Below are 27,902 nucleotides of genomic sequence, written 5' to 3'. Positions count from 1 at the left end.
GAAGGGAAGGGAAGGGAAGGGAAGGGAAGGGAAGGGAAGGGAAGGGAAGGGAAGGGAATATTGCATAGTCAAATGGAGCTGGCAGCAAGAACTACAGGTAGAAAAGGGACAGAATAGGAGGAAGGTATGCTAGTTTTGGTTGAGAGAGAAGAAATTTTATTCAGAGTAGATGGTATGGGATTTGGATTTGTGCTGGAAAGAATGTTGCTAACACAGAGAAATGTTAATTATTACTGGGCAGGGCTTACACAGCATCAAGGTCTTTTCTATTCCACCCCCACCCCATCAGTGCTTGGCTGGGGGTGCACAAGGATTTGGGAGGGGACACAGAACTAAAAGCATTATGCTCAATATATAAAGCTTGGGGGTGGATGTTGGCAGTGGTAGCTGTTGGCAGGGACTTTACAGCCATTGGTTGGTTGGTAGTGGGAAATTACTCTTTTGTACTAATTGTTTTTCTTGTGTTTACTTTGACTTTTCCCCCCCTTTCTCCTTGTTTGCTTTTTGCTCCTCTTTTCTTTTTCTTTTTTCTTTTTTAATTATTAAAGTTTCTTTATCTCAACCAATGAGTTTTTATACTTTTACACTGCTGATTCTCTACAGCACCCCACTGGAGGGGATGTGGGCTGTGAGTGAAAGGCTCTTGGGTGATTAGATACCTAATGAAGTTAAACCATTACAAATGGGGTCTGGGAAAAAGCTTGAACACTGATGAACAGCACAGTGGTTAGGAGATCAGAATTCCTTCTCAAGCCTTACCATTTCCCTACAGCCCAGATGCTCATGATGCCTAGTAGCAAACCACTTGTTACTGCTGTTAACTCCTTGCTGACAGTTCTGTCAGCTTTAAACAGCAAAAAATTCTCTGAAAATAAGTTCTGAAGTTTTCTTCTGTTCAGAATGAATTTGGAAGTTGATCAAGAAACTCTTTTGGTCTGATTATTTTTAATTTTTAAAAAGTGAGATAAATTTGGGCTCAGGAAAGTCTTGCACCTGTGGTGCAGCATAGCCACATAATGAAAGAAAAGCATTTTTGAATCACCATTTTGCAAGCTGGCTGTCACTAAGATGGACCCAGTTAAGGCAGATGATGCTGTGGGGACCTGTTCTTATCCTTGCCTCAGCTGGGAGTATCCAATACAATCTCTTAAATCAAAATAATCAGTGTTGGTCATGTTAGGTACTGTATACAAGTATACCTACTAAAGAGCTGTACATGAAGGAAAGAAGTGTCTGTGCATTCTCAATAACAGTGTATACCAGCTGGAACTCTCAAGTACAGGGAATGATGCCTTATATTTAAAAAATGTAGGTCCTAGATCAAAATTGCCATCTGAAATTAGCAAGTACCTCTAACCCTATTCCATGCAAGTTTCATATCCTTGCATATGGAAGAGGAACCATATTACCATGCCTCAGAAAAGTTCTGAAGATACCCTAAACAGTATTTCTAAAGTAATTGCATGTTTCAGAGTTATAAGCACATAGAAAATCCTAAGAGAACATAAATAATAGACACAGTGGGAAATAAAACCACCATTGAAATAACTGCTAAGTAAATAAGAACTGCCTGTTCTTTGTATTGGGTGGAAAAAGGCTGTGCAGTCACAAAATTAAAAATTATATTATAATAAGAATATTAGAGGACCCTGAACAAAAATGTTTTCCACCAACTTTTTTTGTAATTTTTAATTTTATATTGATCATAATCTTATTGTTTGTAGCACAATCAAATTACCTTTAGGGTTTTTTTGTGCTATGAAGTGCATGATTACATCATACTGCCAAAATAATTTTAAGTCATTCATACTGAATCATGGAATTAATCACAGGAAGCACCATCCTAAGTGAATTATATAGATCATATCAAATGAATGGAAGTAAAACCTTTCTGCTTACCACTCTTCACTCCCTGTACAGCACGCTGCATAGACCATTTTTAAATTCTTGAACAAATTTGGTAATTTCTGAGAAACTATTTTCCAATACCTTCTTGCAAAACCAGGATTAATTTTTCCTGTTTTTTCTAGTAAGATATTAAGCCTTAGGTCCTGTGGTTTCAGGTGGAAGAATAATATGGGAAAGTGGCATATCATCCAGTCTGTTGGCTGGATGTGAACATCCAAAGCTTCACCTTAATTATAAAGGTATCCCTGGGATGAACACACCCAAATGTGTTGCTAGGAATTTGATCAAACTGCCACATGTCTTATCCTGCAGTAAATCAAAATATTCTCTAGTTGTTTCTCTACTTTACTGCAGACTTAGTATAGGTAAGTACATATAAATCACAATACACCTTACACGGTGACTTAGGAAAAAGAATTTAAAGACATACTGGTTATCACTTTCAGCAACCAGGTCCTCAAGCACAGGCTTTTAGGAAAAGTTGCCACGATTTTCCCTGCTAGCCATCTTTAAGAATCACAGTGGTTTTACCACATTTCTAGCCCAGCTGCTCCCTCAGCCCCTCATCCCCTGCAGCAGATGAGTAGGTCACCCACCACTCCCCATGGTTTTTCCTACAGCACAATAACCAAACACAACTAAATTCACCCCAGTTAATTCATGCCCTGAGGCGCCCTAAGATTACTCAGAATCAAACAAGTCATTATTATCCTTGGAAAGCAATGGGTGGTTCTTGGCTACAAAATTAAATCAGTTTAAAAATAGTTGACAGCACCTGCATTAGCTGAGGCAGAACTAAGCAGAGATCAGCTGCATGGACAAACAATAACTATTTTCCTATTATGCCTAGTCAGAATTAGAGGATAACAATGCAGCTTGACAAAACATGAGGAAAATTGTCATTCTGTCACCTGCAACTCAGGAATGCTGCAAGGCTTAGATTGTTGCCGTGCTTTGCCCCTTCTCACTGTCTGAATTCTCAGGTTTACAATTACCATCATCAGGGTATTAAAGCTCTGCAGGCATCATCTACATCTGTCTGCACCTGGCAAATCCTGTATTCTCCCCCTCGTATAAATCCTACTGCTGAAAAGTTGGTTTATACATTCCATGCACCCAGGGTTAACCTTGCAGTCTTGAAAACCTTCTGGCTCATAAGCTGTATGAAAGGGAAATTAAAAACCAGAGGGAGGGGAACAGACAACAATTAAACACACTAAAATTAATTAGGTTTTTTGAAATGTGCTAGTGACCTGAAGAGAAACATGCCAGTTTCTAAACCCTTTCAGTACTTTCATATGAGATACATTTTTCATTTTCTCTGCTTTCTATCTTGTGGTCGTTTTGGTCTTGAATGAAGCCCCAGAGATATACCAATTTATTCCAGATAAGCATCCATAAGATTACTTGCTTATCTGAACTTTGTCCAGAGCTCTTTGTTTGAGAAATCAAACCATAAATCAACTTCCTTGTGGTATTCCTAGGAATTATTTGTTATTGGCTAGACTGGAGACAGCGTAAGACACCCCTTCTTGTGGTATTTTGGGACTTCAGATTGTTGCAAGATTACCACAGGCTCCCAAAGCAGATATGGACACACACACAAAATAAACAAGAAGGACCTACCACAAATCTGTGCTGCTTGTGAAATGCTCACTATCAGAAAGAGGGAACTAAATTCAGTTCTCTCTCCTGGTGTCAAGCAAGACTAACGCTCTTACCTTCAGTGGAGTTAATCTGAATCACTAAACTAGGATGGTATAATAATAAAAAATATTAAAAATACTTCAACTGAAATATTAGGTTGTGCTGACATCTGCTGATGTCATTGACTGAAGGAAGCTACATGACAAGGCAGAAATAAGTTTTGTTTAAAGAAAAAAAAAGCTGGATCCAGAAGATCCCATCTCCTGTCATCTCCTAATCATATACCTAAAATTTGGTGTCAGTCAAAGTAAAAGACTATGCTAAAATGAAAAACTTTTTTTCCAAGATAATTTCATGTTGTCCTCCATTGAAGCATCACCACTGCAAATATGCCATGTATGAGAAGAACATTTCCCCACAGAGTATTTGAGTGGAAGACTGTTTTCCTTTAGTGGTGGAAGTTGATTTGCAGTGGCTTGTACTGTGCATGTTTTGAGTGTCCACAAAATTCTCTATGCAGCTGATTATAATCATTCTTGTATTTATTAGTGTGGGGGTAATCTGAGATTATTTGCTTTTCTGCTGTGGAAGGTGGTGATCCTCCAAAGTGCAGCCTCCAAAGCCTGCTTTTTGTTTCTAATTCTGTTTCTTCAGAAAACAGTGTGATGCACTCTGGAAATAGTGTTTGCAGGAAAAGCAGCATCAGACATAAAGAATCAAGAAGTTTGTGTGGCTCACTCTCCAGACTTCAAGTTTAAGATCATAAACTTTTGGTTCTGGTACTGAGTGGGGCATTCAGAAATCATCCAATTTTTCTTGTAAGAAGCAAAAGCAACAGGGAATTCAGTTCAGAAGTCAGATAATCCCCCATGTGTCAACCACCTTGTGACATCCTAGCCATAGACAGATGGGTCTGCTTCAGGAAAAGTGCACTAGGATTAAGCCACAGTCAAGAAGAGCTGGAGAAGTGTCATGGACCATGCCAAAGAGTCTTCTCAGCAGCTGTACTAACTACAGGGTGCCTGAGTACTGCAGTGCTGGCTGGCGGCAGTGACTGAAGGCAGATGAAAAATGTAACGTGAGCCTCATGAAACAGCAAGAAGGAGCAGAGAGCTGGAGAGATAGAGGAGGATGAGAAAATAGTGGATGAGAAATATAAAAGCTTTTGATTTGGCCTCCTCCAGTTCCTGAACCGTTCCTCAAGGCAAGAGGAGAGCTGGCTCAGACACCACGAAGGGTCTGTAGCAGGGAAGTGGGTTTGTGGCTAAGGATTTCCAAGCTGTCAATATGAGACTGCTTAACCAGTTGTGTGTCCCTAATGGGCATGGTCAGGAAGAAACAAGAGTATGGGAATTTTCTTCACAGAAAACAGGAGATGGAGATCTGTGTGAACTTGATGGAGGGAGGAACAGATGAAGAAAATAAAGAAAAAAAGAGCTGCTGGAAAGCCTAAAATGAGACACACCTGCTGCACTCTGCTAACTGAATTTATGGAGTTTGCAAAATACAGCCAGATTAAGCTCTCCTCTGAAAGTAAGAAAGTGTAATTGTCTCACCTTCTCAGATAGGCTGCAAATTTCCAAATGCAAATTTCAGGCAAATTCATATGCAGTTCCTGAGCTGACAGCCTGAATCACAGAAGGCTCAAAAGTCATTAGACCCCCAGTAAACTCCAAAAAGTGCCAGAGAAATGTCTCTTTAATATTAGCATCCAATCCCCTGTGAAGAAAAATACAAAGGATGGATTTCAATGAGTCAAATGATGATGTCTGGAATTTGGACACTTCCATCACAACTCACAATTCCATATTCCCACCACAGTCAACAATGTCCTGGTCAGTTAAGTTCAGTCCTGATTCATCTAAACCTCAATCAGACATTTTAAATGTCCCTGATGAATCACAACCTTGAAATACACATTTCTTTCCGTTAGGTGGAAAAGGGAATTGAGGGTGAGTAACTCAGAGAAGAGCTACACCCAAAAAGTCAAGTAAAAAGGCTAGGAAAAAAAAAACAGAGGAGGATAAGAAAAATGAAAGCTGTAATTTCAAGGTCCCCCATATGACAAAGATGTATCTAATGAAGACCAGAACCCCCAGTTTTATTGCCATAAGAAGGCAAATTCTGTTGGGGATGGAGAGGGGCAGGGAGTTCCCACATTAATTCTGTTCCCACAACTAAAATTGGAATTTGGCCTGTTGCATCAAAGTTTGTCAGCATGACACTTCAAAATCCTTTAGTTTAACACTCTATTCAATTTTGATTTTGCCAGTTGCTTTGCTGTTTTATCTTCACAAATCCATATGTTTCACAAAGAATACACTTTTCCAAACATAAATATCTTCAGCTGTTAAGCCCCAAGGAATCCAAGTTCAGCTACAAGACGGACTCCCAAAAAATTAAAACTAAGACAAAAGCAATCACAAATATCTTACCTTCAAATACCTGTGCTTTTCCAGAAACAGTAAGCTGAGAAGGCAACAGAACATCTGAGGATTTCTTGTGGTGTTGCATAACCCTGGGAAAAATATTTCTAGGGATGGGAATTTAAAACCAAATGGGCTTTTGTTACTTGTATGGTAATATCCATAATACTCCAGTGTACCCCAATGTGGTGCTATTAGATTAAGCATTCTCTTTTTCAAATGTGAGTACATATTCATGGTGGCTCACTAAGCAAACACGTTCAGAAAAGAGTGGATATGAAAATGTTCTCTGTCATCTGTATAAAAAATTGACAGTAACATTCCTCAGACTGAGCACCAAGTGCAATAGCAGCAGCAAGCCTCAGTCCATCAGTGGTCCCCTTAGAGAAAGTCCTTCCTTAACAATTTGGAAGGGGCATTCAGCTGTCCTTCATATAAAAGGCCCCTGAAAGCCAATCAGGAAGTTGAAATCAGATTTACTGAGGAAAAAGTGTATTTGGAGGACAAAAATCTTCCTCCTTCTTTTAGTAATCTCAGGGTTGCTTAAAGGAGGCAATGCCTCCCCATCTGGCTGGTGAACATACTTCCCTTCAAAAGGAAGGTCTTGAGGACAAGGAAAGGGAATTCCCAGCCTACAGTGATGTGAAGGCTGCAAAAGAGGTTATTCACATGCTAATGAACAAAGTCAGCTTTGGGGAAGTCTCTCCTTCACAGCTCTCTATTTTTAGCTTCAACATGGCTTTTAGTCCTCCTTACTCAGCCACGACATTTAATGTAGACAGTGCACCTTTCACTGAACTGAGATGAATTTACTCTTTGAAATGGAGCATAACTCCCAAAGTCATTGATAACAATAAATATCCCCATGAAGTAATGTTTACAGGCGTTATCATGCAAAAGAAAAAACCCAAAGCAACAAACCAAATTCAAACCTAACAATACTCCCCCACCTCCTGGAAGAAAATTTCACCTCCTTAACTCCCTTAGCTTATTTTACTGATTATATGGTACATAACATATATAGAAAGGAAGGTAAACATGGTCAGGACTGGCCAGCAAGCAATAAATTCTAACTTTGAGACAAGAGCTGTCCACAAGAATCTGGATAGTCTTTTGCTTTCCCCCTCCTCCTGCAAATACAAATCCTAAGTTCCTATTCTTTTTAGTGGTGTTATTTCTACCATGTAATGCGTTAAAATATTAAATACAATTGAACTAGACATTTCCTAAGAGTCTTAATCAATTGGAAAGAGAAGGTTTCAATATGCAATTGCTGTTCCCTTCCCTCATTTGACAAACAGTGGATTTATTCAGATAAAAACACACAGGAGAAAAAGTGATACTCATTTGTCTAATGAATTTTGTCTACTAGAAGCTAAGATAAAACAGAGATTAATAAACCTATGTTATTTTTGAGTGTTCAAATTTAATAGTCGTGCTTTAGAATGTATTTTTTGTGAACCAGAATGCAGAAATAACAAAGAAGAAGTACGCTATTTATATTTATTTGGTTAAGATGAGTTGAGATTGGGGTTTTTTTAATGGATTTTCTAAGTTTTCATTTAAATCAGGATGGTTAATTTCACTACTGGTCCATTCATCTGAGGATTTACAAAGGCTCACCCATTATTGCCTTATAAACCAGAAAGCATGCAAGAGAAACTTTTCAGGGCACTGCATGTCCATTCTGTTTTTGAGGCTAAAGCTCTTACAAAGAGTCAGAGCAACCTGAGTTTTCTGTAAGAACCGAGGAGTCCTGCACCCAAATTAATCCTGCTCATATTACACTGTGTAAAAGACTACCAAATCTGTGTATAAATGCAGAAAAGACCCATAAATGGGTTTATTTGAAATATTCTTTTGGAAAAACACTGGAAACCATTTGGTACCTTTTGGTGTAGTGCTGTTGAGTCAGTAGTGGAGAACTTTCCCTCTGCAAGTCTCCTCTGAACAAATACCAGAAACAAAAATAAACACACAATTTGAAATTCCATGTATCTCCTTATTTTCTAGTGTCTCTCCAGGCAGCTCACAAGAGTGAAATACAGAAAGTGCGTGTGGGCCAGGAGGAGGCTACCCATTTTTCCTTCCCTCAGGGGGGGAGTGGCGACCGCTGTTTCTTGGCATTCACTCAGCCCTCCTGCTTTGGCATAATCAGGAGCTGGAAATGTACCGTGACTAAGTCTCTTTTATACCAAATCCAAACATTCTTGTCAACGCCAGGATTCAATTTGCATTTTCAATGACAAGGGCAGCAGACTAACTTTACCCTCTGTGTAGTAAGTCAATCCCATAGATGAAGGGAAAAACTTATTCAGCTTAAATTAGATTACCAAGGGACAATTCTGAGATTTACTACACAAATTATAGTGAAAAAAAATTACGGAATGTGGGGAAAATGGGCCTTTTTGTTTGTTTTCTGAAGAAAGATCTGTTGTGTCAGCAACAGTCTGAAAAAGCAATTTTTATCTTCAGACAGGACTGATCCATTTCTCAGCTGCTTTTAACACGAAAATCCTACAGTAAACCCCCCATACCTCCACTACCAGTCAAAAGTGAATGGTGCAACCCTTCCGGGATGGAAGAATTCAAAGAAAGAGAAGGTAGGGAATCAGATTGCTAGCATAGTTATGAAGATATTTCCTCAGGAATGTTAAGTCAAATTTCAAGCATTTATAAAACTTTAATAAACCAGGTTGTCAGACAGAGAGCTGGAAGAATTTCTTGATTGTATTACCTGCCAACTCAGCTCTAGACTCAGTTTCATACTTGGCAGACTTTTTACCTCTCTCCACATCATTTGTCAGTCCATCTGATGTATTGTATATTTTTTTTTTTTTGGCTCTCTCCTCACCTTGGCTATATTTGCACCTGAATTTACCTTGTACATCATCTCTGCAGGAAGCACCATGTCTCTGATAAACTCCTATGCACTTGTAGTTTTTTCTGCAAAAAAAGACAAGCTTCTTTCATTCTTATTTACTGTCATACTTTGTTGTCACAGTCTGTTCATTTGTATCACCTCTCACAGTATTTTGACAGTTTGTTTAAAGGCCAGGCTGACATTTCCTAGAGAAACTCTCTGTCCTTCATTTCTTTTACTCTGCTCTCTGTTAATCATAAAATCCAAAGCATTTCAGATTCCTATCAGTTCTGTGCCTGTCAGTTTCCTTTATTCTTACATTTTTACAATTTTTTTATAAGTTCTTTTGGTGCAGACTTTGTGACTTCTCTGGTCTCTTTACCTCTGAAAAATGGTCTGATTTCACTAAGCTTTCCTCAACTTTGTATTTCTCAAGGAATAATTTTCCAGCTTTTCTTATTTTCTGGCCTTATATTCTACACTAAATATAAAGAGGCTTTTTCATCTCCTGTACTCTTTAATGTAGATTTCATGTGATTTTCCTTCATCTGGTGGCTCCTGCTGTCATGAGGTGTCAGGGTATTGTTTAATACAGAACAAGGTAATAGAGATGCTAAGGGTGCAATGTTAGAAACAAGTGAGCCAGAAGGGACAGCCATCAGCAGCATTACCTGGATGTGCATGCCCTTAAATCACTGCATGACAATTTATCATGCCTGTACAGATTAAATTGTCAGGTTAAAGGAGACAGCTGGGTCTTCCCACTAGGGATGTATTGCTGCAGCACCCAGGTGCCCCACAAAATCTCCAGCCAGGCTTTTTTTTCCTTCGAGGGATGCGAAGGGTATGTATGCATCACCAGCCAGCTCAGCGCCAGTGGGATGTCCAGGGCTGAACTGACACTGTCTGTTTGGTGTGGGATCATGACTGTGCTGTTCAAGGGTGGAAAGATGCCAGGCAGGAGCACTGCCCCACTGAGGCGATTCTTTCCACTCCCCTCCACCGATGGAACAACAGAGCACCTACCCCTCCACTCCATCAAACACGGCAACACAGACCAGGGTTTAACAGCTCATTCTCTTCCATCTCATGCTTTCTCATCCACCTTCCCAGGGAGGATTTGGTGATGAACTTCCTTTCTGAAGAGTCTAGGATTTTTTTTAAATGAGTGGAGATAAATGGAAAGGAGAATTGGGTATGAAGTAAATTGTCAGTTTGGCTAAATTCTGTAAATTGTTTTTAATTGGAATAAAGAGAGAAGAGGATTGGTGCTGTATAGTTTGAGACTCACTTTTCTGACACAGGCCTTTTAAAATTGGAAGTGGATACTTATTTCAAATGCATTACAGGGGTTAAGATCCCACATGGCAAACATATGATCTGCTCTGCTGTGGTTCAGCAAAAATTCTGTCATGTTCAGCTATGGTCACAAGCTGATTCTACAACTAGACTTAAAAGAGCTCTGCTTTAATACTATAATTTTCATATAACTTTAGATTTCTCTATTTAATTAAAAAAAAATAAGATGAAAATGAGCCACTGTCAGTGAACAATCTAAGGGTCTCTATTTTAGACCTCTCTGGAACTGCCTATTTGAGTACCTTTACCTGCATCAGGCACAGATAAGAGCACAGGAACCTGTCATGGTACCCACAGTGCAATGCACCCCAATATTTTGTCTCTGATATTGGACAGCATCAGCAGGAATGTGTGGGAAATTCTCCTGCTGCTCTTTAGTCACAACATGTGTTGATCCTGGAAGTGTGAGGCTTAATACCTCTCCCATATTATTTTATTTTGATTCTATTTATTCCAGATATTCTTATGATTCATGTAAATGTCCATGCTGATTAAAGCAAATTCTTGCTTCATCTGCATTACATAGATTCTTTTCTGTTTTAAATAAAACCAGCAATGCATTCTGAAGTTTGTAGGCCAGAAACACAGAGATTTCTGTATAAGTTATTTGAGGGCAGATGACACAGAGATGTTGCTTCTTTTTGTTTTAAAGGACAACCCTTTTCAGATCACAATCAGTTCTAACACTTCTCTTTACTGTAGAGAGAGAATTTCTGGAAGGCCACCCTTAGTTAAGTTGTTCTAGGTGCCAGGGCTAAGTTATCTCAGAAGATACTGTTCCAGGCACCCATAAGATGTGCACAGCTTTTGGGTGAATCAGTAGTTTTAACATATGGAAAGTTTGTAGCTCAACATGTATTTTTTGGATTTGTGTCAAGTGCAGACCTCAATGAAATTGCTTACTCAAAATCTTCCTCAGATGTTGTGAGTCTTGCTGATGCAGCAGCTGTAGCGTACTGGCTTGGTGCCATGGTGCAGGTTTAGAAACCGAGCATCTCTTGCTGGCTGATGGGGACTCACAGATGTCTGAGTGCTCCTCCTTAATCTTCTCATGCCTTTGTATGTACTGGTCTCCTGGGTCAGCTCACTGCCACCTTGGTGTCCTGCCTAATGCCTATGTGCCAATTTTGATATCTAATTCTTCAAATTTAGGATCATCTTTTGCACAGGCATTCTCTCTGCCCCCTTCCCTTTGCCCCTGGTCTAACTAACCAGAAATAAGAGTAATTCTTGTCTTTCCTCCAAACCCATTCCCCATGCCATTTCTTTCATCACTCTTGACAAGTCTTCCATCTTTCCAGACACTCAGATTTACAACCATGAAACTACATTTCACTCCTCACTTCCTAATATTTGGGTTCCCATTCAATTTTGTCTTCTTTGCTTCCATAATCTTCTAAATCTACCTATTTTTCTTCTGTGTCACTCATCATTTTGCTCTCATGGCCTACCTCAACCTCCTTTTGAGTGCATTCCCTGGTACCAAATTTCCCCTATGCAGCTTGCCTAATACTCATCAGCTAAAATAATTTCTTCTTCCTCAGCTGAATAATTTTTTCTTTCTTGTTGTAGGTCCTTTTTTCTCTCACTCCTTTGACATCAAAAGCCCTGACAGAAGTTTTGTTTCTGCTGTACCCTTGTGTCTTGAATCTTGTTGTGTTTTTTTGCCCTTCCCACCCCTCTTGTTTCATTGCTGTATCCTCCTTTCCCATCCTTGCATGCGGAATTTGGGTCATGCTTCTTCCAGTATGCAAACTCCCCATTTCTTTCACTTAAATCTTTGCTGACATACATGACAACAACCTTTGCTGTTGTTTTACCCTAGTATTTTCTGTAATGTTCTGATTACTGTTTCCCAGTGGAACAGTTCATGCTTCTCCAGATCATAAATTTCTACCCATGTAATTAGATGACTTTAACATTTAAGCTTTGCACTTAATACCATTCAATTCTGTTTATCTCTGTCTTGTGTTTCTTCAGTTTAAATTGCATCCCCTTTCTTTGAAGAGGGTATTCTGGTACAGAAATTCTGTTTTATCACTTAATGGGTATTTGGTACTGATGTGGATAATCTGCAGTCAGAATCATTACAAACACCCCCAAAATCATTAGTGAGATGACAAGGATAATAAATATTTCTCTTCATCCTTCTGGGGGACCACAGCATCCAGAGAAATCCTTCTTTGTTGCACACATGTTCCAACCTTCTGCCTTGCAAGCACTCTGCCAGCTTTTTAAGTGCATCCTTTGTTGAAAATAATAGAACAGAAATTTGGCAAGCACCTTTCCAGAAGGACTGGGAAGAAGATTTCTAAAAAATTCACTGCTGTAGAAGTTGCATGTACAAGTTTTTTGAGGTGGAATATCTTGCAGAGAAAATACAGTGAATGGGTAGTATTCACGTCTTTTACCTTTTGCCTTTTGTGGCAGTATCTTCAAAAGCACACAGCATCAGATGTGTACATTTTATATTTACAGAATTTGGGGAAAATAACCTCTGTTAAGTATAGTGGTGAACTTGTACAGCTATTTGAGAACTTATAACTATATTAGATTAATTTAACAACAAAAATCTGTCTGCATGAGAAAATGCATTATATTATACACTCAGCAGTATAAGTTACTCCCACACACTTGTAACAAATGTAATTGTTAATGGCAGCATCTACAAACTTTACGGCTGAAATGAATTTGACTGATGTGATCTGTTTGTTTTAATTATAAAAGCTGTTACTAGTGATAGGAGTATTACTTTGCAACAGGCTTGTCAAACATAACTTCTCTCTCTGTAGATAGTTTCATTAAGAGACCTACTTTTCAAGCCAATAAAATTCTCTCCAGTCTAAAGATGAAACACTATATACTGTGAAATTCTACTTCATCTTCTGAGCATCTAGATACATGATGTGATATATACATACATATATATTTATTTAAACATCATTCTCTTCTGCAAATCAATTCATTTTGGCTGCAATCCAGAAATCTTTTGAGGCAACATTATACACAACTTCAAGAATAAGTGGTTTCTGGTTGGGTTTCAGTCTGTCTCTTTCGTGGGTAATACACAAGGATAAGGGCTAAAATGCTTAAGTCTTTAGCCAATACTAATTAGAGAAAATCCAGACTTATTCGAACCACTGCCTGTTTCAAACTTAACAGAAAGTTAGTATTTTACAGAAGTGATTTCTGAATATTCATCCTGTGACTGTTAGCTGAGACTAATGTACATCATGCCCACTTACTTCACTTGGAAGTAAATGCACCTACACTTCTCTGTGTCCAGAAACAGCATGAATAGATCAGGAAGTCCTCCATTTCAAAAACTTCCAGGAGCAGAAAAATTAGGTCTCCTTCATTAATGACAAAGCTCCTGGGAAACAACTAGCATATTATATAGACCAAAATGTGTCATTTTCCCAATATATATTAGTCTATAATACTTCATATTCTGTCCCACCAAGATAAAAGTTAAACATTCCAGTTTAAATTTCCATGCACATATCTCAAATCACATATAAAATTGTATGCATATGCTAGAGGGAAAAACAAATATACACAACCAGGTGGGATGAGAGAAGCTGTGAAACAGTAGCTGTAATAAAAATTTTTAAAAATGCAGATATGTATTCATTTCTCATCAGATAATTGTAGATTAAATTTTATGGTTCAACAAAGAAAATACAAAACAATATAAAAATAGGGCAATTGTTATTTGTGTAGTAAAAATATTTGCTGAAGGAATAAACTCCTTGAAACCTTAATGTTTACACCACCACAGTTTAAACAAAAACATCTTTAAGGCACTTGGCTTCAAAGATTAATCCTGTGTGTGGGAACAGGAACTCTAGCAATGGGACCATTTTGCAGGGCAGGTCTGATTTATATGTGATTTGTAAGGCAGGCTTGCCAAGTTTGTGCTCCCTATGCAATGCCGAGGGCCAAGCACTATTCTGGTGCCAGCCAGCACAGCACCACCATTTAGAGACATACCTAATAAAAATGAGCCAAGCCTGTGTCTCCCAGAGTTCCTGGAATAGTCACTTCTATACTTAACTATTAAAGTATTCCAATGAGAGGTTTGCCAGGCTGGTACAACTAAGCCCTGGTTCTAACTGTGATGAAGTTTACTGCAACGTGTACGTTATGTATCAGTGTTGACATGGGTGTGCTCCTTTATAAACATAGGTTTATTTAAAGCAATTTGGTCTGCAGGGATCTAGTACATATTTGCAAGAAAGATCATAATATTCACTGGCATATGCAGGCAGACATATGCCAAAATAAAAAAAAAAAATAAATAAAGTGACAAATATCAAACAACTGCACAAGGTTATATTACTGGCACCAGCAAGTAAAGTCCAAATCTAAGGTAAATCCCCGTCTGTAGCCTTTCTACCATATGTACTGCTTCTTTCTGACCTCAATCCATAAAATTTGCAGTCAATTTGGAGAGCCAGTTCCACAAAGGACAAGTCCCTATTACCTAGTTTGAAGGGCAAATGGGATTCAGATATTTGCCAGAGACAGGACTGAGTCATTTGCACCATGTCTGTGTTGCCCTAGGACTACTTTCACATTCCTCCAGGATGAAAGACATGATAGTTTTATGTGTGTCTAATATTAAGGACATGGTCTGGTGAAGCAGGCATGCATCAAGCATCAACATGACAATATGTTCTCAAGGGGTTTTCCACACACAAGCTGGTCAGGAATTTATTTTTTTTTAATTTAACACCTCTTCCCTTGAAAATCCTGATTTCTTGAAACCATAACTTTTCAGGAAAAAGTCTAATTTTTTTGAAAGCTTGTGAGTAATCTCAGGTTTAGGATGACATTTCTCACAAGGGAAGAAGAGAGCTAGGTCCCATGCTAGACAGTGGTTTGGAGTTCTCAGGCTAGTGGTGGTGAGGCTCCAGAAGCTGGGGGTATCAGCTTTTCATTGTGAGGCTTCTGTGTTTTACCAAGTTTCAGAGGAAAAATTTTGGTTTCAAGACATCCCAGATTCTTCCTAACACAAAATGAAAACAAAAGCTGAAACTTGGTGTGCCTGTGTATATATGTATGTATCCTGTGCAAGCACAGGGGTTGGAACTCTTGTTTCCCAGCCACTGCTGTCACACAGTTGATGTATGGTTCTGGCTAAATATTAATATTTTTAAGGTTAATATATGCTATGAATCCATCAACAGAGGCCCATCCAGCTGCTGAATGCTCTGGCACTTAGAGACTCTGCGAGGCAGCTGTAATCTGCTTTCTGTATAGACTGTTTTGTGCCAGATTTAGATAATTTTCACAAATTCCTAGACAGCAGTGTCTTGTGAAGACGCAAAATGTCCAGATGTGAAATGCAGTCTATATTCTCAGCTGGGGAAAATGGGGTAGCACAGACTTCAGCTTTGCTATGCTGAAGTACGTGGAAAGCCACAGCTTGCATTTGACCCACCACTTAGGACAAGACCACAGTGCTTGATTGCAGATCCTTTGAACCATTCTGGGTATGTGGCAAACTGGGGAAATTTCTATTTGGCATGAGGCTGCCACATGAAAGCCACATTTCCGTTTTCCAGTGAGGAAATATTTGCTAGTGAATGTTCTGGGAGAATTACAGACCTTAGGCATTTGGTAAAAATGCCTTCAATTCCTTGCAAAAGGCTCCATGCAGATGCTAGCCTGCAACTTTCCAACATGTAAATATGAAATACCATGCCAAGGGCATATCTTACAAATTGCTGTTTGGGGAATATTGTCACAGTCAAGGGAGGAGTAGAAAGAAACTTTCTATGTAACAGAAAAGTTGTCTAGTACTCTTGCCAGAATTTAAATCTGATTGTGCAGGTCTCCCAAATGTTTGATGATGTGGTTGATTGAACTCCATACCAAGATAAGTTGTGTTGGTTTATTTTAAATTCATAATAGATTTTTTTAAAAAAAAACCAAGCTGAATAATGGTCAGCTGAATTTTAATGTGATGCAAGTCATGTGATGTCATGAAGCAACTAATTTAAAGAGCAGGTGTTGTAAATATGCTTTTGGTGCAGTTGTAGTTGCGTTAAAAAGACAAAATTGTCACCTCCTGAAGAGAGAAGAAGTTTAAAAATTGCCTTCTATTGCTCTCAATGGAAATAGTTTATGCATTCATTTTTCCAAAGACCTAGAGAAACTACAGCCTTTTCCTTTGAGCAAGCAGTAGAAAAAGCAGCAATTCAGTAAGTAAGACTTCTGCTTGTTAGGATTCTCATAATTAGAGAAACAGTGTTGTTTTCAAGATAAAGCTGGAGATTCACCACCTGAAGTTCTTACACCTCTTGCTACATTGCTACTGATCTTTTCGTGTGACCTTAGGGAAGCTGTGTTATTTATGCAATGTTTTAATTACACTGCTTGGAAATAGGACATAATGACATTTTCTTTTCTTTGTTCAGCCTTTAAACATTTTCCAATTAAGAATACTATGTGGCTGCAATCTAGGGAGTGTTGACCTCAGCTGCAAGCTTTCTGCTAAATTCAGCTTGTTTTATCAGACCATCTAAAAGTAAAGGATTATTAAATGCTGCTGATGTATTTTTAAAAATCCTTTCACTTTGAAGTACATCAGGTTCCAAATGCTGTTTACTCCACTGGGGCTTACAGATCATAGGATGACTTTTTGTTCATAGTTTCTTAGTGCCTAAAATTCTTTGAAAATTCTTGTTATATTTTCACATTAGCCAGAAGCTCCAAGATGACCCTGGAGCAAACTCTTGCAAATCTTTGAAACTCAGCAAGGGCCTCTGAGGCCCAGATTCTATTCAGCAGACAAGCTTTGCGTGTGGTTTTGTGTTTTATAACAGAGTTTCCCACAGTTCCACTTTTAATATCTTTTAAAAATGATTTTAAAATAAGCCAAAGGAGAAATTGCCTAACAACAGAAAACCTGAAAGAAGTGAAATAGTCTGTGATTCAAAACATGGTACTGCAGCTTTAAGTACCTTATCAAATTGTTGAATCCAAGCCAAACTTCAATCATATTTTCAGATTTGGGTTTAAATAAACAGCACTGCAGTAGAAAATGGAGCATTTTCACTTCACTGCTTACATTTCAGAAAAGCATCTCTGGAGGCCAACTCTGTTGTCAGCAATAATTTCAGACTGATTTTGTTCTTTACTTGCTTTACATTTGGGCATAGAGGTAAACCACTACATGCAGCAGTATGTACTGCTTGTGTTTCTACATGACACAACTAGAGCATCTTTCTGAAGAGAAATTGCTTCTTTAACGGGGTGATGTTTGCATGAAAATATATAAGGTTTGGCACATAGTTAAGTTTGAGTCTCATTTTTTTCACTTTCCCTTAGACCTCTGTGCTGATGTCTTCCTCAGCATCGGTGAGAAGCCCAGTAACAGCCTGGCTTTCTGTTGGAGCACAGATGTCTTAGGAGGTTCACCTAAGTCTGTGCCACACTGCTAAAACCATGTTTCCACCTGCATGTGAAAAACAGTAAAATGTTGCAATTCAGGCGGATAGTGCTGTCCTAAAGATGGTGCTGACAAAAGCTTAGTGGAAGACCTCAGCAAAACAAACACCTACTCACCATTCCCTGCAAAAAGGCATGTGGTTCTGCTAGCTTGTTGCCAGAGCTCTTTCTTTTTCCGCAGTTGGTAAGATGAATTTCAGCACTCTCTCATTGAACAACCCAGCACTAATAATTAGCATCCTATCTGGAAGGATTCCAGCCTTTTCTAGACCCAGGCTTAGCTCTCTAGACATGCACATCCTTAATGGTGTACTAGAAAACTTGCTCATCAAGCCTATTTTTCTAGCAAACATTTCAGTAGCAGCACAGATTCATAAAATTCTCTTTTTTTAATAAACCTAAATAAATAAGTTTTGGAATTGACACTTGTACATGTTTTGCCCGGATCTCTTCTGTTACAGCCTGAGGACCACAGTAGTAACTGTGCATTATTATGAAGGTGAATAAATCCCGCTGTCACAACAAGGAGAAAAAAAAAAGATCATTTGGACCTTGCAGTTCATGGGCACTAAATTATATTCAATTTTGGACTATATTTGAGGCGACTATTCCCACTGATGTTGGCTTTTGTATAATGCTATAGTCATGAATGAGTGAGAGCTGAAGTGCTCTGTGTATGACTACATGAATGCTCACAATCCATTGCACTTCTTACCAGACATTTCCTGACATCCTACATTTTCAAGGAATCTTATCTTTCAACAAGATTTGTAACAGGCAGTTCAAGTCACACAGACACTCGTATCTTAAACATCCTTTCCCCTGACCTTGACAAATGCAGTCTTGTCCGGTCAGAGGCTTCGAGAATGCTGTTTTAATGATCATTTTCCCAGCCTGTTACTTTGATCTTGATACCCCTTCTCTCAGAGCACCCCTCATCTCCCCCTCAAACAAAAGTGATTTCACTTCCAAGACCATTCATGGCTTTCTTCCACCTATTTCTTATTCATTATCACAACATCAACTTCCACCTCTGATTGACCTGTAGTTTTAACCTTCATGTTGCTTTCTGCATTTTCAAGCAGGACTATTTTAGTGCTGGCTTTTGAGTGGTCCCTCACAGTTGGAAGATGCGTTTTAGCTGTGACAGTCACTTATTAGTTCTCTTTTGAGTCTTTCTTAAAATTTTGTGGGTTTTTTTTTCCAAAAAATATTGAAAAATGCTTTCTTTAATACTGATGTTGTGCCAATAATCTTTATGTATGTGCACAGTGCCTACATCGTTCACTTCTGTCCTGACTTATGTATGCATTGTTGGTGTTTTGAGCAGGAGGTTTTTCCAGTAGGGTCCTTAAACATGGCCAAAATATTTGAGTGCTTCGATTTGTGCAGTAACACAAAGTAACAAAGATCTCTTCCTCTCCTAATTATATGTAAAGTTTTCATAACAGCTGACTTTAAAAAGCAGCCATTTCATAACCCCCTCAAGTGTGCCATACCCATCCCACTGCGTTACCCTGACGTGACTACATTTGCATTGCATGAAAAATTTGTGTGCATCCTTCTCAAACTAATGATCCAATGCCAGAAAAGTTATTGACATGAACATTTTTATGTTGCCAAAAGGGAATTCTAGTTGGGTTTGTTATGATTTTTAAGAAGGTAGTTGAAGTACACCTACAAAACAGTTTTCCAGTCAGAAAACACTGCTTGCTCATTGTAGCTGCACTAAGGGAGGGTTTTACCAGCACAACCAGGATAACAGAAATTCTGTGGTGCAGAGAAGGGCTGAAAACCTACCAAGCCCCTGAAAAAGCTGAGCAGTGACAGCCTGGCTCCGTTGACATCCACAGGAATTTTGACATTATCATGAGTGAAGATAGGATTTCACAAAAGATGTTTATGAAGCCTCATATATGGAGGCTGTAAACTGAGGGCATACCATAACATCCAGCCCAATAAATGTCATTAATCTGCATCCACATTCTTTTAATGATACTTCAGATGTAGGTCAAAATCAGAGCTGATCTGAGTGCTAAAAAACCCCAAAATATATATTTCCTTTCAGTGACCTGCTTTAGATTTCTAACACCGGGGAAAGCTCAACCCCTCAGAAGGGGTAGTAAACAGATAAGAAGATAATTGCAACACATTCCCTTGAAATCCAACTGAGAAACTGTAGAATTTCAAGGGAAACATGAGGCTTTTTGAACACGGCCACCTACCTAAACCAAAAGAAGTTTTCAGGCCCTTAGCTGCTTTAATTTTGTGGGTTTTGTTCAGACAGCTAGAGTGGCAATCAATAAGAGGATTTAAGTCCCCAATCTGGCTTTTGTGATGAAAGGTCAGAGTTGAGAATGGCCAGACCACAGGCTGCTCTAAGAGGTGAGCTGGTTATATGTTGGAAGAAAGTAGAAATGAGTTATCTGATGAATCCAGGAAGTCTACTTGAAACATAAATGTAAACAAAAATAATTCAAAATTTTGTTCAAAATGGTAGAGAAAGAATAAAATTTTAATTGCATATAGGTGGCAGGGACATGAAGCATTTTAAAATTTTTTTAGTCAAATTTTGCTTGGAGACTTCTGACTTCAGAAGAAAAATGAAGGTGATTTTAGAAAATACAGAAGGAAAGTCAGTGATCCTTGTTAAAGCAATGATCCTTTCAATGATTCCTCTCTTAGCTGAACTATTTTGATGTGTGCTTCATTTACTTCAGTTTTGCACGTAAAGAAGAAAGCAATCTGAGTCAGGATAGCAGGGGGGAAATCACTGGAGTGAAAATAAAAATAGAATCTTTTGTAACTTTCATGCTGACTTTTATTTTAGCAGTATGCCAAAAACAGGGACTTCTGAAGACATTCCAAAAGAATGGCTTTTTAATTATCCTACTGTTATATTGCTCAGTCATGAATCTTTTTGACAGTCTGAGTGCAAAAAGCTAAGAAAATGTATTTATAATCTTCGCTCTTTTCCTTCTCTCATGCATGTTTTTTTTTCCCCATATTGGAGTAATAAATACTGGCATCATAATAGGAAGACACATTGAATGGTTCACTAATGAGCTGAAAGAGCTGAAGGGAGAGACTTGATCCAGAAGAAAGGGGTGTCTGTGATGGATGAGACAAGAAGAGTGACTTGAAAGCAGGAGCAGGACTAAACACACTCAGGGTTTTTGGGCTTTTGTTAGTACACGTTCCTTCTTGCCTCGGGGACAGTGATTTCAGTAGGATTCAAACCGCTTGTGCAGATCTTTGGAAAGACCTGGCTGTGGCATGGTCTCCAGCAGAGCTTCTGGACACCCCCAGCCCCAGCAGAGGGGGTGTCTGCAGTCAGGGACTGCTGCCTCTGTGCTCTGAGCTCCTCACAAGGTGCTGCTCCTGCCACACTTCCCCAGCAAACCCACCTTGCACTCCCCAGCAGATCAGCTCTGTGGGACAAGGCTGGAGCAGAGCTTGAAGAAAAAAGGAGGTGAGGATTCCCCAGTGCTGCCTCTGCACTCTGACACACACAGCTGAGCTGAGCAGGGTCAGAGCTGGCTGTGGGCTGTATTGCCCCAGCTGCACAGACCTGCTGAGCGTGTTGTGGCATCACAGACAAAGATTAAGTTCAGATTAATATGCACACATGCTTTCCATTTACTTGTGATGAAGGGGACAAAATATCCTCACTGTCTTCTGCTAAGGTTTTTCATAACCTTCATGTTCATATTTGTCTTCTACAGCTAAATAGACATCCTGTTTGATAAGAAGTCTATAGACCACAGCACTAGCTAATAAAATAATTTGAAAATTCTTTTGGAATTTCCTCTGCATGAGGTCTATGAGTAATTGAATTGTTCAGTTTTACTTACTGTTTAGTTTTAAACATTGAAATTGCTTTTGACAATGTCGTTACCTCAATCTAAGTTGCAGCAGAGAGTTCTAGGGTTATTTCAGAGAGAATAAAAAGACTTTAGAAGGAAAAACTCTCATCTCTTATATGATGAGATTAATCTCACATTAGTGAATTCTCACTCTTTTTCTGTGAGTTATTATTCTATAATATAAACTGGCAGAAGCCATTCAGCAAAGTATAAATCAAGTCTATTCAAGTAATTAATATAAAAATGTAAAATGCACTTACACCAAATGTGAGGGCTTGTCTTCTTACGGGAGGCTCCTGTGCATTTAATTATGACCAACAGATAAAATACTAATGTTTCTCATTCAGAGATTTTTTTCTTAACTTTCTGCTGCAATTGAGGCCATGGGTTTAGGCTCAATTATATGTCCTCCACTAATGAAAATTTGCACAACTAAATATAAAATGCTAACTTATCAAAGAAATCAAGCAAATCTGCACTTATATCCATATATATATATATATAATTCACATTATTGTAGGTTTCACAAAAAGACTATTTGTGACTTCAGCTTTTCTTTAGCAATTGGACTTAGAAAAAAATCTGAAGGATGTATTAACATTTCTGTACTAATGATAATTAAATATGTCTATAGCCCCTGTTCTAAGGATGGAGATCCAGAACATTTTTCCTTGAATATCTTTAATTCAGTGAACCCCTTTGAACTTCAAAATGTCTAACGACCTTGCAAACATTTAAACATAATTATGATCTTGACAGCAGTTGTTTGTACCCTGTCTTATGTGTCAGTACAGCAGGTGGAGAGTAAAAAAAATATACCCTTTCCCCAAAATCTGTTCTTTAGAAAAGCTGACCTTGTTTTCCTCCAGCATCAGAGATTTTTTTTCCTGTTTTGTTTTATGGTTAAAAAACATTGCTTTCCTCACTGTTTTCATAAGAATGGTTGGAATCAGTTCATCTGTGCAGTCTGAGATCGGCCCTCCATGTAAGGTATTTATCAGCCTAGGACAAGCTTTTTCCAGTCTGCTTGCCAGCAGCTTGCATTCAAATTTATCAGTGAAAGAACTACAAGGCAATGAATAACTTCAGAGATCCTGACCAGGTTCTGTCCTTGCCTTGTGTTCTGTCCTTTTCTCGCAGGTGAGATCTAGGAAAGTTTAAACGTTTTGGCAGGAGCTGAAATACCTTTGCTACAAAGAAGTTGAGGAGGTTTGGGCAATTTGGGGTGATTTTTTTTTCTTTCCTATTTTCTTTTTAGAGTACACTGAATGCCTGATGGGACTTGGGTCATGGCCTGTTTCATCTTGCAGTTCACACTGGCTTTAACTGGAATTTCTTTCCTATTTGTATTTGAAGTTTTTGCATAGGAGCTGGGCATTCAAATTTTTGTAAGCCTTCAGGTCCATCCTTTCTAGGGAGTCTTTTAGGAATCCTAGCCTTTAGTTTCTGTTTTTGCCTTTCTATAAAAGTTATCAAAGCGTGAAGTTCTGGTTAAACCAGTAATACTTATTTTTTTCAGCCTTTGCTTCAATAAGTCTGTGTTGAACCTTCTGTAAACATCTTCATATGGTTTCCCAAGACTTGCGGGTTGATATTTTATCTTTTCTAGTACAGATTTTATTGGCAAAAATATATGCCTGATAAAATTTAACAGAAGTTTTCTGGTTTTGGTTTAAAAGAATGTTCAAAGCACTGATAAACTTGACAAGTGACTTTGAAATTTTCTGTAGGTACTTAATGCCTGGAAGATACAATGTCTCTCTGAAAATCTTCTTGTAGGAAAAAATGTTAAACCTTGTGCTGGCTCTGTTTCATGCACTTCTTCAGATCATCTTTAATGGACACATCTCACTATTTTCAATTTTTGTTGTTTTTTAAAGCTCAGAAATCTACACAAAGCCTTAAAAAAATTACTTTTCTCCAATTTTATTAAATTACATATTCCTCATGTACAGAGCTGGTTTTACATTAATGTTGAGATGCCAAAGGAAAAAATAAAGAAGTAGGAGAAATTTCAAAAGTTCTTGCGATATTTTATTTTCAGAAACATGAAAGTCTAGAAAAGCAACCAAGGTTTAGAAAGACCAAATCTCTGGCTTTTTTAGCATTACTTTCTCTGTGACTCCATTTCAGACAGTTCTTGCTCTAATAAAGAAAGCTGCACTGCAGATAACAGTACCCTTTAGCCTTTAGGTGTTGTAACACAGTGAGGGTAGGCTATTGATAGTGTTATCTCTTCTTTGGATTTTGGTGGCTTGGGGGGATATAACAGCAGGATCCCAGTACCCACCAAGAGGTCATCAACAAGATGTAGCCACCAGTGTATGGTGGAAGGATGAGAAATAACAGGCATAGGGTGAAAGAAGAGATTCAGCCTGGATTTAAGGAAAAATCTTTTATACCATGGCACTGTCAAGAAGCAGAGGAGCCTGACCAGAGAGATTGTTCTGTCTCCATGCTTGGATATTTTCGAGAGCTGACTGGCAGCTGTCAGGCTCTGAAACAATCGGGTCTGACCTGAGAGCAGACGATGCTTTGAGAAGGAGTTTGCACTGGAGACTTTCTGAGTTTTTTTCCAATACAAATCCAGCCTGTGATCGTGCAAGGACTGGGTACTGGAGGAGTTAAGGGTCACCTGGTCCAGCCCATCCTGTGAAAGGGTGGCTACAAGACATGTTGCTAACACAAAAATATGTTCTTTCCTTATGACCTACAAACATACTGCATGTGGGAACCAATAGCTACCAGGTAGAATATAAATCTGTTGCAACACAGAATACACTGAAGTTAAAACCAGAGAAAATAGTGCCTTCTGGCACTATTTCCTGTTAGACTTCCCAGGTGTCCAGATGCTTCCCTCTTCTTTCAGCTCCTCTCACCCTGCCACTACCTCTTTCCCTTCAGCTTCCCCCTGACCAAAGCAGATTCCTTTCAAGGAAAGAATTCCACTTTTGAATTCTGTTACTTTCCTCTTATTTCAAGTAATTGTAGTATTGTCTTTTCTTCCACCAGTGCTCTCCCTTAGGGGAATTCTTCAAGCCTTAATTCTCATACCAGCCTCTTTCAAATAGCTTAAGATTTAATGCAAAAAACCTGTTTGTCAGCTTATGTTTCCAGCTACAGTTATTTCTAGCCAGAGTGTTTAGGAAGTCTTATGCTTTCCTTCACAGGTTGTAAAGCTGTGGGTTTGGCCTCCATGAAACATCCTTAGTGTAATTTCTGCTTTGCCTAGAGCAACCCTCAATCAATCCCCCATGCATTTATCCTGGAAAACACAAAGCTGTTTCACACCTCTGAACTTCTATAGCTCTCTGAAGTCATAAGTCTGAAGATCATCATCCTGAACTATTTAATAAGCTTGGGTTTGGGGCTTCCATTCATCAATCCTTTCTTTATTAGACCTTTCTTTTTTCCTGGGTGTTTCTCCAGCCTAACTTTGTAGGAGTTGTCTGTGTGGCATATGCCTTCGCAGGGTGCAAGAAGGGAGGCTTCTGCCTAATCTTTACACTGTAATAAAAACTTGTCTAAATACAGGATGAAAATGTTATTGGTATGTATTCATTGAGCAAACTAGCAATTCCAGAAGTCTTGCACCATCTATTTCCAGTTTCCAGTTTCCCCACTTTAAAATTTATGTCAAACATCTATGAAGCTCTGTCTGCTTTCTGCTGCTGTAAACTGGTCCTTGAACTAGTGTTCAAATACCCCCATGAAATTCTGAGTTTTTATGGGCCAAGTTTGTCAGTGAACTTGATGAAATGAGAGAAGCAGTTCTTATCAGGTACCAAATTCATACTTTGAGCCTTAAAACAAGCCTAGAGCTTGAGATGGCACAAATGAAAATACTATCAAAATAATTTCCCCTCAGCTTCTGAATTCTGATTGCCCTCAGACAATACTGAAGTAATGAGTTTGAAAATAATCTCTTATAAACCATCAGTAAGCCTAAGATTTGCTTAAATTTAATTTTTCATATACACCAAACAACAGAAGGATTTTCAATACTTTAGAGCGTTGTTTTTCACTTAGACTGAAATCCTCCTTCATGTCTCACATTTCCTGGCTGTTAGAGCTGTGGTAAGATTGCATTTTTTCAGGATGGCCCCACTTGCAGCAGGAGCAAAACCCTCTACATGTGCTCCTGCGTAGCCATGGACTGCTGCTCATCTGGTGAATGTGCAGCATGCCAGAGAGCCAAGTGACCACTGATGCTGCCAGCCAGGCACCAGCGTGCAGAGATGTCCTCTCTGAAACAGGTGGTGCCAGCACCACCTCAGAGTCCTCTGGTGGCACACAGACCTAGCTCAGACTCCAGCACTTTCCACACCTTCCCTGTCCTTCCACTCCCTCTGATCAGCAGATCTGCTCCAGACAGACTCCATCACCTACTTCTGGGCAGAACTGCAGCCTTGCCCCCTACACCTCGCCCTTACACTCACATCAGTGAACAAGTGCTTTTAAGGTAATAAAGGGTCTGAACAGTCGTGTTTCTTGCTTTCTGATACAACAGAGAGACAATGCCACTTCATAGAATGGTTCCTAGATTCAAAATATCTTTATGATTCCTCCTATTTGTGAGTTTAAAGATGCAGATGCACTAAAGGCAAATACCTGCTAAATTGTATTTTTCAGCAGACAAATAATGCCTTCCACCTTCACTTGACCCCAATAACTTCCCATTAATATATTTGTGCTTGCAAACACCCAAAACTCTCTGCACTAATGAGAAGGGAGAATAAAAACACTATTTGGCACCTGTATCATGATCGATCTGTAGCACAGGTATGTGCCCAGTGTGAAGGCATTGCTGAAACTGGAGTACAGTACAAACCTGAGCACACAGTAGAAATGGAAAAGAAGAAAAATCAAATTTGTGTATTTCCTGTAGAAGGAATCCCCTATTGTTTGGTGCAGAAAAATGGAAATCTTTCACCTAAAAAAATACACTCAGATAAATACCTAAAAGAATGTAAATTCTCACTTAAATTTGCCCATAATATTGCAGGAAAATCAGCTGGACAAAAGAAAATGTGAGAAAATGGACAAAGCAGGGGATCTGATGCCCATTGAAAAAATGATCAAACTGAGCCTGAATCAACAACATATCCTTTAATCAAAGGTGTCCTGGGCTTCATTCACAAGGGCGTTATCAGAGAGTTGAGTATTCTCTGAGTAGTCAGCACTGGTGAGGCCATATCTGCAGTTCTGGGTTTTTCAGTGAAAAAGAGGCATAGACATGCTGGAGAAAGTCCATGAAAGGACCACTAAACTGGTAAAGTGGCTGCAGCACCTCTGCTGGGATGTCTGGGAGTTTAACCTGGAGAAGAGACAGCTCAATGAAATCTCATCAATGAATTAAATATGCTAATGGAGAGTAAAGATGGAGCCAGATTCTTTCAGTGAAAGAAACACTGACAATGGGCACAAATTGAAGCATAGAAAGCTTCATTTGTACATTAGAAAACACTTTTGTACTGTGAGGATGACAGCATTGGAACAGGTTACCCAAAGAGGTTGTGAAGTCTCCCTCCTTGAAGATATTTAAAAATCACCTGGTCCTGGTCCTGGGAAACCAGCTCTAGATGACTCTGCTTGAGCAAAAAGTTGGGTCAGAAAACCTCCTCAGGTCCCTTCCAACTTCAACCATTCTGTGATTATGCAATTGCTGTCTGCAATTAGAGCAAGTACAGTAAATCAATATAGTACTCAGAAAGAGGTTTGGCTAAGACATAACTTTAAGCTTGGGCACTTCATCAACATGAAAAATTTTTCATTTATCTACTGTATAGAGGGTGATCAAAACAAAAATTTTCCCTCTCAAGGGATAGATGATCAGCCTTTTGGATTTTTTTTCAGTGCACATATTACTCTGTACTGTGCCATCAAAACCAGGTGCCTTTTGCATCTGTTGCTGAAAGCTGACTTGAAAAAAAATGGAAATCCAATAGATTTAACAAAGGAAAAGAACATTGTTATTTCTCTGAAATCTGCTAAAATCTTTCTTTCTGTCCATGAGTAATCATAAATCTACCTGGTGTATTGACAGCCAAATGTTTTCTGACCTGTGCCAAACATAGTCAAATAAATTTTAACTCCTTTGATGCACTACTTTACCAAAACTGAAGCCAGATGTTTCACAGGTGACCTGACAGAATACCATTACTTCCCAATTACCATAAATAAAAGGAAAGCTGTCACAAAGAGTGTGCAAAGATATATCATTCTAACATTCCTGAAGATTTAACCCTTCCTGACCATTCACAAATTGAACCTCTGAAAGTTGTTCCTGGACTTAGTAATTAGACACAAAGATCTTGACATTATCACTTCTCATTTTTGTCCATTTGAAATTAGGTGTTTGGGGGGAATTTCAGT

This window comes from Parus major, chromosome 3 (assembly GCF_001522545.3).
Source record: "Parus major isolate Abel chromosome 3, Parus_major1.1, whole genome shotgun sequence".
In the NCBI taxonomy this organism is placed as follows: Eukaryota; Metazoa; Chordata; class Aves; order Passeriformes; family Paridae; genus Parus; species Parus major.
The sequence above is the reverse complement of the archived record's forward strand: the minus strand, read 5'-3'. Positions refer to the sequence as shown.